Source organism: Podarcis vaucheri, assembly GCF_965113315.1.
Source record: "Podarcis vaucheri genome assembly, chromosome: 17".
Taxonomy (NCBI): domain Eukaryota; kingdom Metazoa; phylum Chordata; class Lepidosauria; order Squamata; family Lacertidae; genus Podarcis; species Podarcis vaucheri.
In genome coordinates, this window is record NC_138755.1 from 16,630,418 (window position 1) to 16,645,307 (window position 14,890).

General features: G+C 41.8%; 1 protein-coding gene across 5 annotated transcripts in view; it reads left to right on the plus strand.

Moving 5' to 3' along the window:
• The window catches only part of BNC2 (basonuclin zinc finger protein 2), a 409,457-nt gene that overhangs the window by 74,602 nt on the left and 319,965 nt on the right, over window positions 1-14,890 (plus strand). The window contains exon 1 of one of the 5 annotated variants that reach the window (XM_082204621.1): window positions 1,517-1,675. The exons of the other annotated variants lie outside the window; for them this stretch is intronic. The gene's annotated coding sequence lies outside the window, so the exon portion shown is untranslated. Of the gene's footprint in view, window positions 1-1,516; window positions 1,676-14,890 lie in introns of those variants that run through there. 5 annotated transcript variants of the gene reach the window in all.

A 14,890-nucleotide genomic window follows, 5' to 3' on the forward strand; every position in this document is an offset into this window, starting at 1 on the left:
TATTATCGATTTCAGGCTTTTAAATAAATTATTATTTATTTATTTTTGCAAATTTGGAAATGGATGTGTGATGCAAACTATGCCCAATTCACTGCTTAATATCCTAATAGTGAAGAATTTCGTTGAGTGTGAAAATGCTGTACAAGTTAGCATGTGCCTAATCAAGAAATGTACACTGCCCTGTAAATCAGCCTGTACCAACTGGAGTTTATGGTAATAATGCAATGTTCTTGTTTTGCTGTGCATATATGTTCAGGAATTTTTTTTGTTGGTACTACATACTATCTTGCAAAGTATGCAAGTGTGCATTTGTAAATGTACAGTAAAACCTGTCTTAAGTGATGACCCAAGGGCCTAGTTGTGGTAGTCTTTTTAATTAAAGGTCAAACAAAATTATGCTGGGAACCTTAGGGAAACTTTAAAGTGATTTCTTAAGACAGGGGCTGCCTATTAGATTTTGTTCGTTGTATAAATCTGAGTACTTGGTTTGTGAATCCCATCCTGCCAAGAGTGTGATTCCTCACTCATTTTTATTGTTCAACTGGAAACGGCAGAACATCTGTGGACTGTTGAGGTTTGAGTCATAATACCAATGAAAGCATGTTTTTCGTGAAACAAGTAATGAGGATATAATTAGGCCAGGTTTAATTCTTTTTTTCACTTTGCTGTTCCATCAGAAATGCTGCTTTCGACTAGATGAAGCACTCCGCAAAACTGTTTTGACAGAATTTAAAATTGTTTTGTTGTTGAAATGTCTCAAAATGAGGGAATGGTTGACATTTTGGAATGTTGATGCTCCAGATTCACAGCAACAGCTCTGCTTGTGAACTGCTGACTAGGGATTGGGCACAAGGCATGAGGCCGAGGAAGGGATTTTGAAAGGGAACTCTTCTGATTCACGACAGATCCCTAAACGTTTCCAGTGATTACAAATATGCTTTGCAGTAAAGAAAAGGAACCAAGTTTTTGGCGATTACTCGACCCTTTACCTTGCAAAATATGAAATTCTTCCAGGATTAAAAGAAGAAGAATGCATTTGTGGCAATGCTTGCAAACATGTCCTGGCAAAACATTGTTTTATGAGCTTGAAAGTGTGGCAGGTTTCCCTTAGTGGTATAGCGTAGAAGTATTGATGTGACCGCTACTCTATGAGAAAATGGAAAGAGCTGAGAGCAATTAACTAACCTTGCTGCAGAGCTAATTCCTATCAGTTTGGCCTTTACTGTAGAACAGTTACACAGGAGTTTTCATTGTAAACTGATTGCTTATTATGCTGTTCCTTGCACCTGGATCCTTTAACATTCCTCATAGCTCAGAAAACAGTAGTGCCTCCTTTATTATGGGATTGGGAAGCCGTTTGCTCAAGTTATCTTCGTGGTTTGGGAGCTGCTGCAGTGCTGTTGCTTTAAAGTAGCACCATGAGCATGACGTTCTGGGCTTCAGAGCAACACCCACAGGCCTCAGTCATGTGGGATCAACCTATCTTGCAGCTTTTCGCAGTGTGGGCTCTGCCCACGTGGCTTGGAGCTTCTGTCGTTTATCTTTGCAGCATGGGAAGGAGTTGATGTGCTGTAACTTTCATGCCTTGAAGGGAAACCTAACTGGAATTAGGAGAAACATGCTACTTCTATTGCAGAAGCCTTCCAGGAAAGAATGAGGCAACTGGTTGCGATAGGTGAGTTGTGTGTGGAAGAGCAAGAGGGTTGGCAGAATAGTGTATATCATGGGTAGGCAAACTAAGGCCCGGGGGCCGGATTCGGCCCAATCGCCTTCTAAATCTGGCCTGCAGATGGTCCTGGAATCAGCGTGTTTTTACATGAGTAGAATGTATCCTTTTATTTAAAATGCATCTCTGGGTTATTTGTGGGGCATAGGAATTTGTTCATATTTTTCCCCAAAATATAGTCCGGCCCCCCACAAGGGCTGTGGGACAGTAGATCGGTCCCCTGCTGAAAAAGTTTGCTGACCCCTGGTGTATATAGTGCGCTTACCGACAGAGGAGAAAACGTTATATACATGTAGGAAAATACATAGTATAAGTCCCATATCTTTTTATTCTGAAACTGCTGAATGCATGGATTGTTGGATAGTGAGCTGGTTAATGCCTGCCCTGAGTTTACATGCTTGACTTTCTAGGCAGGCTTTTGCTATGCAAATTTCCAACAGTAATTTGCACAAACTCATGGGTTTTGAGGTTGCACTTGTATGCGCATGTGCCTGCCAGAGAGTTTTCCACATGCCGTTTTAGGAGTGATCTGTGAGCACACAGCACATACTAAATGTATTTTAGCTTGTACAATGCTTTTTACAAATTGGCAAAAGCCAAGCACCTGTGTATTTCTGTGTGTTTCCTCCCCCTCACCTCTGCATACCTATGCACGCACCACATTAAAAAGCAACATATAAACCTAATGGATAATAACAAGTGATACATTAGGATATTCTGTGAATATGAGTTCAGTCTTAAGTACTAAAAAAGATCATGGAGCTGATTCTTCACTGCTCAAGTGATTTAACATATTTACGCAGATCTAATGCGCCATCATATCTAATGTGCACCCTAATTTTTATGATGTAATTTGGCCAAAAAAGTGTGCATTACCTTCAAGGAAATATGGTATCTTCAGAACTCTTACATGGTTAACCCATTTGAGTGTTACTTGGTCATGTTTGTGCACCCATGGAATCGCTTCAGAGAGCCGGAGCTTACGTTCCCAATATTACATAGGAATTGACCCATGGCACAAACTTTTCCAACCACAATGACTTCTTTATTTGTAAATTCTTGAGTGGCTGTAATCCCATGCATGCTTTACTTCCATTGAACTCAATGGAACTTTCTTCTAGGTAGACACGTCTAGGATTTTTTTATTATTATATATTTCTTTTGCTGTAAGTACGTTAATAAGAGCAGGTTGCCCAAGACTTTTGTATTTCTTCTATCAAATAATGTAGTGCTATGTGTATATTTCTTCACAGCTGAAGTCCATTTCCATACATTCCATATCACCAGAATATCTATACGGTTCAGTGAAAGGAAGAAAATGTTTGTAATACTCATTTTCACAAATCTGAATAGTTTTCTGGTTAAAAATGCACCGGTTTAATGACTTTTAGATGCAAGAGAACCAGGTGGGGATCTGGGGTGTGATTGAAACCTACTTCTCTCTTGAGGTCCTGGGATTTCTGCTAAGTATTGAGGTGATAGTTCATGGGTAGGCAAACTAAGGCCCGGGGCCCAGATCCGGCCCAATCGCCTTCTCAATCTGGCCTACGGACAGTCCGGGAATCAGTGTGTTTTTACATGAGTAGAATGTGTCCTTTTATTTAAAATGCATCTCTGGGTTATTTGTGGGACATAGGAATTCGTTCACCCCCCCAAAAAAAATATATAATTCAGCCCCACACAAGGTCTGAGAGACAGTGGACTGGCCCCCCTCTTGGAAAAGTTTGCTACCAAGTTATTAGAAAGCATGCAGTCATCTGTGGGTTTTTTTGTGGATGGAAATCTATTATTCTTTCACTGCTGTCAGCAGTGAGAAGCCCAGTACACATTCTTTTGGAATAAATCTTACATTATGTTTTATTTTGTTTATTCACGGCAAAGTTTTTGCTCCTTGATGGCATGACACACATTGTCCCTTTCTGCTGTCAGCAATTAAGAGAAGGCCTTGGCTGATTTTTATTTTTTTTAAAGCCTTGTGACATAGAGAACATTTGCCTGAAACGTTCCCATGTGAGCCTCGATCTTGGCTAAACTCTGAAAGGGAGGAGGGAGAGTGAATAAGGCTTTTGTTGAAGAGTGACAGGCAGGCAGCGCCGGCTAAGTTTAACTTAAATCCTTTCGTTGATATTGGAAAGTCATAAGCCTGCAGATGACATTGCCACATTCAATGCACTGTGTGATCTGGGACTTTGTTGCTTGCATGACTGTGTGGGTATGTGTATAGTGTAAACATTTTATGAACTGCAGTTTCTGATCCATCGGTCTGTCTGGGCAAGAATGTCCCTTGATACTAAAAAGAACAGCAATCAGGACAGAATTGGTCAATGCGGCATGTCTAATGGTGGGAAGATATTTGAAGGACTCACTATAGACACAATAGACTCTCTAAATAGCCTCTTTGCACCCTGAGTCTTATTGCAAACAGGTTCATTAAGGAGAGACATTCTGACACACAGCATCACAGTAATGAAAGTAGCTCTGTTTTTCTAATATTGTATCTTGCCACTTCAGTTATGCTGCCAGTACAAGATTTCCCTTGTGTTGCTGTATATTTCTCCAGAAAAAGAATCAGTCTTCATAGAATATACAATTATTTTGTACGGGAATATATAACTCACACCTAAGATACAGCCTTTCCCTGTTTATGTGCACTAGTGCAAAAATAATTGGCAGGCCCATCTTCCAGACTAAAAGACCAACAGCAGCAGCAACAACAAAAAAAGCCCACCTTCTATTGGAAAGATTTTAAAACAAATTGGAAGATAACATTGAAAAATAAATGTTGTCACCGTAAACTCTTCTGATGCCCTATATAGCTATGGTATATCCTAAAGAAAATATTTCCACCTTCTATATCCTCTTCTACATTATAGGTAACCAGACTATGAGCTGTTGAGTTAATAATCGACTGTGTTAGATCCAAACAGCTCAGGGTGTAAGTAGAAAGTGTTTCTGCTCTCAGGAGAGAGGTTGCTGATTTCCCTTGCCTCCTTGAGTGCTTCAAGGCATGTTTAAATCCCACTTTGGAAGGTTCCGGGCCCTTCAAGAACAGATTTTCATGGAGAGAGAGAGGGAGCTGCAGTAGGAAGTGGTGGGGTGGGAGCAGGAACCGAGACAAGATTAGGTGTCCTGCATTAATTTGGCCTTCGAACCCCAGACGGTGATTGTTTTTATCGGAAAGGGGAAGGGGAGATTAAAATTTGGCAATTCAATGGGCTTGAATGAGAACGACTACGCATATACCGTAGTTCAAATAATTTACTTGTCCTGTTGAAGTTGGGTGTCATCTCTGAAATGGGTTGGTAGTTAATTTTCTATGCATTCCGATTCCACCCCCCACCCCCTGGAAGGAAAACAGCAGCAGCAGCAACAATTTGTAGGGGCAAAAGTTTAGATGCAGGGATGCGGGTGGTGCTGTGGGTTAAACCACAGAGCCTAGGACTTACCGATCAGAAGGTCGGCAGTTCGAATCCCCGCAACGGGGTGAGCTCCCGTTGCTCAGTCCCTGCTCCTGCCAACCTAGCAGTTCGAAAGCACCTCAAAGTGCAAGTAGATAAATAGGTACTGCTCTGGCAGAAAGGTAAACGGCGTTTCTGTGCGCTGCTCTGGTTCGCCAGAAGCGGCTTAGTCATGCTGGCGACATGACTGTAAACTGTACGCCGGCTCCCTCGGCCAATAAAGCGAGATGAGCGCCGCAACCCCAGAGTCGGTCACAACTGGACCTGATAGTCAGGGGTCCCTTTACCTTTTTTAAGCTTAGATACAATTTGAATGACTGATTTTATTTCAAAATATATATCCCACCTTCCTGTACATGAGTTTGCTTGAGGTGGCCTAGAAGATCAAAATGATTAAAAAACTAGAATCAACTCAAACTCCAATCCTGAATGTGCAAATTAATCAGTAGCAGCAATGAAAACTAAAGCATTTAAAGCCATTCATTTGCTCTGTATCACATTGTTAAGAAGAACAAGAACAAACCTTCAAGAGGTTAAGAATGCTGTACTATGCATCTTTCCTTGGAAGGTAGCCCCATTGGTATCAATGAGGCTTACATCCTTGGAAGTATGCTTGTGATTGTTGCCTAAAATGTATGTTTTGCCTCTTTGTGTATAGAAACACTGCCATAATATTATTTCATTATATGCTTCTTGGTAATCCTGCAGTGGTTCTGTTTTCTCTCTTTTGGCCACCCTCCAAGTGCTATTTTCATCTATTTTGTGTTTTAAAGTGAATTAACTTTTAGACAATGCAGAATAATAATCTTGATTCTCTCTAGTCTGCACTCTCTTGTTTTCCATTTCTTGGTCTGATAACTTTCCCATTTTCCGCAGGAGTTCCGAAAAAGAATATTTCATATTTAAGGCTGCAGCCCTCGGTAGGTTTGCATGGAGCTAAGTTCAGTTGAAATTAGTTAGATTTAGTGCATTTAAATGGGCTGGATTTAATAATCAACTCTCTCAATCCCCTATCCCCAGTCCAGTGCTTTGCAACCAGTCATCCCATGAAACAGATCAGTGTGGAAATGCTATATTAAACTGCTTCTTAAAAAAAAATATTTGGAAAGGGCCAATATGGCCAACTATCGCCCAGTCCATTCTTGGGCAAGGCGATTGAGCGAGTGGTTGCTGAACAACTCCAAGCACGCCTGGAGGATGCAGACCACATGGATCCCTTCCAATCAGGATTCAGGCCTTTTCATGGGACTGAAATTGCCTTGGTCGCGCAGGTCGATGATCTCCGGCAGGCCAGGAACCAAGGTAAAAGCTGTTTCCTAGTCCTGCTGGATCTCTCAGCGGCATTTGACCCATTGATCATGACATCCTTCTGGACTGTCAAGAGGGTTTGGGGGTTGGGGCACTGTAAGGCAATGGTTCTGCTTCTTCCTCCTGGGTCGTGTCCAGAAAGTGGTGTTGGGGATCCATGTTCAGACCCCTGGGCTCTCACTTGTGGGGTGCCTCAGGGCTCCATCCTCTCCCTTATGCTTTTTAACATCTATATGAAGCTGCTGGGAGAGATCATCAGGAGTTTGGGCTGGGCATTCACTAATATACGGACAATGCCCAGCTCTACCTCTCCTTCAAATCTGAACCAGTGAAGACGGTGATGGTCCTGTGTGAGTATCTGGAGGCATTTGGAGGATGGATGGTGACTAGCAGATTGAGGTTGAATCCTGACAAGACAAAAGTACTGGTTTTTTTTGGGGGGGGTACGGGGCGAGCAGGTGGGTGGGAGACTCCCTGGTGCTGAATGGGGTTACTGTGCCCCTGAGTGATTTGCATTGGCTTTTAAATGACCAAATTAGACAGTGCAAAGAATAAGATGCACAGCAGAGTAAAATAAAATGAGGGAGACATGGTTTTGTTTGGCACACCAGTGCTTTATTTTCTTCCTAATGTGGAACTCGATGATAAAGAAAAGCTGCCTGCGCAGACAAGATTTGTGAGGGTAAACAGACAGGCCTCAGATGCTCCACACCTTGTCTTCATCGGTGCTGATCTAGAATTGCCGCCTCTTTTTCTTCAAACACTGCAATTTAGTTCGGTGAGATTTCAAAAGTCATAATTTTTGATTTTGCAAAACGATATGCTTCTTCCTGGGGAGCCATCTCTTACACCTGTCATGTTCTAAAGGCAGGTGAAAAAGAAGAATTGGGGGGCGGGAATGTTTGTTGATGGCTGCTGCGGATTAAAATACACAGCAAGCAGGAGCGTGGAAACGCCTCGTGGCGTTTGGTCGGGTTTAGCAGAAGTTCCTCTCTTTATGTCTGAGGTCATTTAATTGCAGTGTTGGTGGTAATCTCAGAGGGTTATTTCCTGGTATCTGTTTACTTTTGCCTCTGCTCATGGGATGATGCTTTCATAGATTTTAAAGTAGCGGGGGGGGGGGAGGCATTTGAATTCACTGCAACGGATGCTTCAAAGTGCCAAATTCATTTGTTTAGTGGTGTACTCGGATCAGGGAGCTGTTCTTAAGTAGCACCAAAGATGCAGGTGGGAGGTGTTTGCTTGCTTGCTTGTTCGCTACCCTTCAACTACATTTGCCTCACTCGATAGGGAAGCAGCTGGGGGAATGGAGTTGCACCCCATATTTTCTTGCTCTTCATCTGCTTTAAGCTACACTTTCCCTCTGCTACTTTTGCAAGTGTTTGATCCAACCCATACATACATAGAGCTACAGTTTCCTCCCCAAGTTTAACAAAAACAGAGCTGTTCCCTAATATATTTGAGAAATAGTCCACCCTTGTTGTAGTTAAATCTTTGTATACCTTTTACGGGCTTCTTCAGTTTTGGGTGACATCATCACCATCCTTTGTGGCTTCTAAGAATTGGACCACCTGAGTTTCACATGGTTTGGTGGTGTTTTGTTTTTTTTTAAGGGTAGCTTTATCATCGCAGTATTGATTCTGGAGAAACTCTTTGCAGCTGCTGCCAATTGGGTCCTCTTCCAGCTGAAATATAGGCTGGGAAAGACAATAGGGAGTGCTCCACATTTGTTGCATGTATCTTAGTTTTTTGTTACTTTGAAGTCTCCTGATACCCTCCACAGATTTGTCTGGGGAGGCCAATTTTTCGTGCAATTTATTCCTTATTTGTCCTGCACAAAAAACCTATGCCCAGTTTGTATTGTTTAAATTAAGCTGACAAAATTAAAATCCATATGGTAAAACCAACAACATGTGACAGCCTCTCAGATATTTGAAGATGGCTGTCCCCTCTTTTCCAGGCTAAACATATCCAGCTCCTTCAACTTCTCTTCAACCAATGTGCAGTTATATAGCATTCCTTGTACAGTGAGTAAACCCTAATATTACACCAGGCAAATCGGACTGCCACACTTCAGATATTTGTTAATAAGTTCATTTGAAATAATTAAAACCCAAAGATCCATAGGCATTTCTACATTTAGGCACCCAGAGCTGGTGATATGCGGCGGCTACGAGACCCAGTGTGGTGTGGTTATTAGAGTGTTAGGTCAGGATTAGGGAGACCCAGCATAAAGTCTCCCCTTGGCCATGAAGACTCACTAGGCGACCTTGGTCCAGTCACTGCCATGCCTATGTCACAGCGTATGTGTGAGGACAAGTAAGGAGAACTGTTTGACTATGAGCTCCTTGAAGGAAGGGTAGGTTACAGATGTAATAAATAATATACATGTAGTGATGAATAAATAAATAAGGCGTGGATTCAGCTTTGCATTGGGGATGTCAGTTCTTCGCTCCATTATGAATTTACTAGGTGGCATTAAACAAGCCACTATTCTCTTAGTCTCAACTTTCATAAGTTAATATTATAATTATTTATTTATTAATACTAACCATTTATTGATCGTAATTATTAATTGAACTCCTGCCCCAACTTTCAACTCCAACAGGACTGATCAACGTAGCTCGCAATGTCTTTAAACCCATACAATCAGATGTTCTAAAATAATACAGTGATACCTCGGGTTACATATGCTTCAGGTTACATACGCTTCAGGTTACATACGCTTCAGGTTACATACTCCGCTAACCCAGAAATAGTGTTTCAGGTTAAGAACTTTGCTTCAGGATGAGAACAGAAATCGGGCTCCGGCGGTGCGGCAGCAGTGGGAGGCCCCATTAGCTAAAGTGGTGCTTCAGGTTAAGAACAGTTTCAGGTTAAGTACAGACCTCCAGAACGAATTAAGTACTTAACCCGAGGTACCACTGTATTGGTTAAGTAATGAGTGTTAATACTACTTGTCTGCCTTAAATAATTTATTTGAAATATGTGTTTCACACCAAAAGCTTACAGTGAGCCACCTTGGGGAGTGCATTTGGTGCAGAAGGTGGGGCAAAACATTTTTGAGTAAATAAATCTAGTAGCCCTGGGAAATCCATTCTAGATTTCTCTCTTTCTCTGCTGCGGCTGCTGCCACCTGCCTATGAGACCCCTTGGGCCAGGGACACAGGATTATCACATCTTTAGAGTTGCTTCCTTGACAGTAGGGAAATAGCCTGCTGAATCTGAAGCGCCCTTCTCTCCCTGGTCCTTCAAGAACTAGCATAGCAAACCAAGCCACATGGTATGGTAACCAGCCCTTGAGTGTGTTCAGAAACCAGAAGTCTGATTAAGGAGTTTATTCAAAAGGAGTCTTATGTAAGAAGGAAGAGGGGAGAAATGGCAAGTGGGAAGCTTCGAATAAAATAAAGCACTATATTGGTCTAACCAATCCTGCTCATAATCCAAACTTAACATTGCAGAACATACTCTCCATGGTCTCCTGGTGGTGGAAACAGTCAACTTTTAAAGGTTTCTGGCTACCCAGGTTGGACTTCATCAACAGCTGGTGGTATTCTGCCAATCACAGGCCAGGTCATGTTCTGTAGGTAGAGAAGGCTGGTGCCTTTTGAAAGTTTGGAGGTGTCTATCTCAGTGTTAAACATCACTGGATTTCCCATGGTTGCTGCCAGATTGAACCTACCCTGTGTTAGTGTGTTTGAGAACTTGGGGAAAAAATGTGCCTGGCCCCTCTCAGAGGAAACTGAGGCTGAGAGATCAGAGCTCATCTTCACAGATATCACCCTTCGTATTTGCTTTCAAATGTTCCATTGGTTTGCCTATATGACACTTACAACCACCCTGGAAGTCAATATTATCCCCCACACTGCAGCTGGGGAGGACTGAGAGAATGAGAACGGCTTCCCTAAGACTAGGCATGGCCAAACTTGGCCCTACAGCTGTTTTGGGACTACATCATCCCTAGCTAACAGGACCAGTGGTCAGGGATGATGGGAATTGTAGTCCCAAAACAGTTGAAGGGCCAAGTTTGGCCATGCCTGCCTAAGACCATTTAGTGAATTCCTGGCAGAAACGAGATCTGAATTGGGGACATCCTGATTTGTAGCTCCGTATCTTTGTCGCTACGCCATACCAGCTCTCAAAAACAACCCTTAAAATAACAAAATTAATGAAAACACAACAACAAGCAGTTAACCAGAAAAGCAAATGATATTTGGGGAATGCACTAGATATATTATTGCCGGTGTTTCTATTTTTTTGCTGCTGCTCTTTTTCTGGTTTGTGAGGAGGACTTGCATACACTCTCGCGTGTTTATCTTCACACCGTGTTGCCCTTAGAATTCCAGTTTTGTCTTCTTCTTCGAAACGGAACTGTTTGCTGTGTACTTGTGCTAGAGAAGCAGAAGGCTTGTCCGGCTACCATTTTCAGGTTATCATTTTAGTTTGTAGGAAATGTGCTAAGGCCTCCCTGGCAGGTGCATAAGCCCCCATGCTCAGTACTTCAGAATGGGGTACTTAAGGGAAGTTGAAAGAAATTAACCTCAATTAAAGGGAATATTGATGGATGGTTACGGAGATAAATATGATGTATTGCCCAGGAAAATAAAAACACACATTAAAATAACATTAAAGTTGTGACAAAACATGCTTAAAGGTAGAAAATTTTGAGGAAAGGGGAGCCTTTTAAAAATAACTTTGACATCTCTCTCTTTAAATAAATAAATAAATGCAAACCTAGCTCTAATGAAGTGTGGTATAGAATTAGTTACAACCCAGTGTCAATATATTCGGATTTTATCCCTTGGGCATCTTTTGATTTTGATGTATGGTTTGAGCTACTCAGCATCCATTAAGCACGTTGAGGTGAGAAAATAAGTTCTTCAGCTGTGAATTCATCTTAATTTCCTTTTGTTCATTGTGCTTCTTTCAAAGACATTAGGAATAATTCACAGAGAACTTGTGTGAAAGTCCAGTTGAGTGGAATAGCAGCCGCACATGTATGCTTTCTTCTGCTGGATAAAACATGCAGGTTCTTAGTGGGTTGTGAATAATATTACAAAAGGCTCTTCTGAACCTTAATATGCATATGTAAATCATCTGAAAGTATATCCCAAGAGAGACTAATCACATTGCTTATGAATATCATACTGATAAGATTCTTTTATCAACTTAAATGAAATCCATTAATTCCATAGGCGGTGACTGGGTGGATTCTAGCTGCTGAAACTGGCCAGAGAACATTTTGTCCATTGGCTTGTGCTCATAGGCTTAATTGTAAACTGCCTTAGGTGCTTTGGCAGAAAAGTGGCACATAAATAAAATAAACCTATAATTGTCATCATGCTCACTGATGTTAAATATTAAGGAAGAGGACATCAAAATGCTTTTGTCAAGGTTTCTGAAGTATTGGGGAAATGGTGGAATATGTTGTCTTTTTAGCTTCCAAAACTCCATGTTTCCATCTTTGGATTATGGTATTGTGGTTTTTAGTCTTCCCCAACTCTTTTTTAGGAGAGATTTGTGAGTGGAGACTGCTCTGACTTCAACCGGCTCTTTTGTAAAGTACTGCTGCTACTTTTCATCCGTAGCAAGACTCTTGAGCCAAGGACTCAGTTCCTGACAATGCAATTACAAATGCTTTTAATCCTTCTCCTCCCTTCAGAGCAAAGTAGGAAAGTGCTGATTCTATTGGAAATCATCTGGCAGGTGATGATTTATTTATTGTGACATTTATATCCCACCCTTCCTCTGAGGAGCTTGTAGCAGCGTACATGGCCTACCAGTGGTGTAGCAGGGGTTGCCAGAGCCCAGGGCCACAAGGAGACGGTGGGAGGGAGGAAAATGGATGAAGTACGCATGTGCATTCAATTGCCTAAGGGCGTCTGCGTCATCCAGGAGATCGCAGCTGCAGAGATGAGTAAAGAGTCATTCTGTTGTCTGGAGAGGTCACTTCCTGGTTTGCATGGAGAAGCCGTTTTCAACGGAGCCCAGCGATGGAGGTGAACAGCTGTGTTGAGGCAGCACCTGTATTGAGGCAGCACCTGGTGGTGAAATTTTACCCATACAACCACCTTGTGAGGTACTTAGGCTGAGAGATAATGACTGGCCCAAAAGCCAACCCAGCGTGTTTCATAGCTTAGGGTGAATTTGAACTCGGTTCCCTCTGGCTGTAATTCAACACTCTAACCATTGCTCTGCTCTGGCTCTCTGACTCCTCCCTTAAAGACAGCACAGCTAAGCCTTCTGAGCAGAAAGGAATTCATTTCAGTAGCTATCTTGCATGTAAAAAGTGGGTGGGTGTTTCGTGACTTGCACCCTGCCTGATGCTTTTGGTAGGTCCAGTTCATGGCGTCCCCCAAAGAACTCTGGGACCTGTTGTTTGTTAAGGGTGCTGAGCGTTGTTAGGAGGCCCCTGTTCCCTTCACAGAGCCATAATTCTAAAGAGTTCCCTGGGAAGAAGGCTTGACTGTTAAACCACTCTGGGGCTTGCAGTCCCATGCGGGAAATCAGCATCCTTAACGAATTACAACTTTTAGAATGCCTTGTGTGTGGGGGGGGGGAGGAGAATGCCTTGAGTCTTTAAAGTGGGGTGAATGTATGGGGTGAATGTGACCACACACTGGGGGGTCACACCCACTGCCCCTGACCCAACATCTACTTAACGCAGGTTCTTAAAAGGGGGTTATTCATGCACAAGACAGCATGCACTTAGGCTCTTTCACACAACTGGGGATTTTTTGTTGTTGTTGTTAACTGTGCTACAAACAAAAGTAATTGTGCTATAAGCAAAACTATGGAATACAACCAACCTGCTGTCCAGTTTCATCCTTGCATTTACCCGGGAATAAGTATTCAGTGGAATTTGCTTCTGGACAGACCTTTAAAGGATTGTGCTATTTAAATAGCAAGGTAACATGCATGGTTAGTCAGACACTGCATCCTCATATACCATCTATGCTTGCAGCCTTGGTGCTAAACGCTTGTCCTTATGGCATGCGTTCTTCATGTGCGTTAAATTGGTACAAGATTAGGAGGCCAAGAGTTCATATGATACTTGCGAAAGTAGTGACAAACATTTCCACGTTCAGACAGGTCGATCTATTGGGGAAGCAGTCTCAAACTTAAATCTTCTTGGTCTTTACCCGTTTGTTGAGGAAAGTAAAACCTATCGGAGTTCTAAACGCAATATAAATGTCTTGTATGATCATAACAAGTATGCAAAAACGTTTAAATGTATTTGTGATGTATGGAAGCAATTACTAGCCTTGAATGAATCACGCAGTCCTAATGTCGGATCTAGCCAAAAACATATATGTATGTTTCTAAACAAAATTTCATTTGTGTGGGAGGAAAGAGGGAGAGGGGGAGAGAGCAAGGTTAACTTTTATTAGGAACCCATATTGAGCCATATTTTTAATGCCAATACCATTCTTTGTAACTCAAGCAATAAAACTGCTCCATATTAGGCTTAGGTTACTCTTTCCCTCCGTTCGCTGTCACCAGCCTTCCCAGGGAGATGCTTTCTACTATAAAAATAAAACTTTTAATACTTGAACCTACACAAATAGCAACCCGGATTATGTTGCAGAGCTCTTGTTCTGTTTGTGCAGAACCTTGGCTGCGGTTGCCGAGATAGTAAGGAACACTTAAATAGGTGGTCATGGTTCAGGTTTTTGTTTTGTTTTTTTTTAGATTTTAAGTACAGTATAACATTCATTCATTCATTCAGTCCAGCAAACCTCATAATACCTTTCTATTATTATTATTTTTTTAAAGTAGAACAGTAAGCCCCAGTTAAAACTGCTTGCTTTAATGTGGAAACCAAGCCAGATGGGTGGGGTATAAATATTATTATTATTATTATTATTATTATTATTATTATTATTATTATTATTATTTATTAATGCTTTCATGCTGAATTCAGATAATAAATATTTTTGTTTTATTAAAAAAAGAAAGCTACCATATTGACAGTTTAAAAAACAAAGCAGCCCAATTTATTTATTCATTTCCAAATATGATGTTTAATTTTTTCCAAGTAATCATCTTCCCTACCCTGGTCCCCACCCCCCACCCCCAAACCAAGGAAAATACTTTGATGTTCAGCCAGGTCCTGTGTTTCACTTCCTTGTATTTATGTAGTGGGGACATTAAAAAAGGTCCCATCTACATTCTGAAGTGGTGCACTCCATTCTGCCACCTCAGGATTCCTAAAGTTACCAAGCAATCTTCTGCTGGTGCGTGCTTCATGTGTGAGTATTACCATCAGTTTGCTTCTTGCCTAGCTCAGTGCCCCAGCGACAGTGGCATGAATGATGTACCAGTCCTTTCTGGTCCAGGGATTTCTGCCTGAGAGATGATGAGCAACAGGTGTCCTGCTCGCAGAAGCAGCCACTCC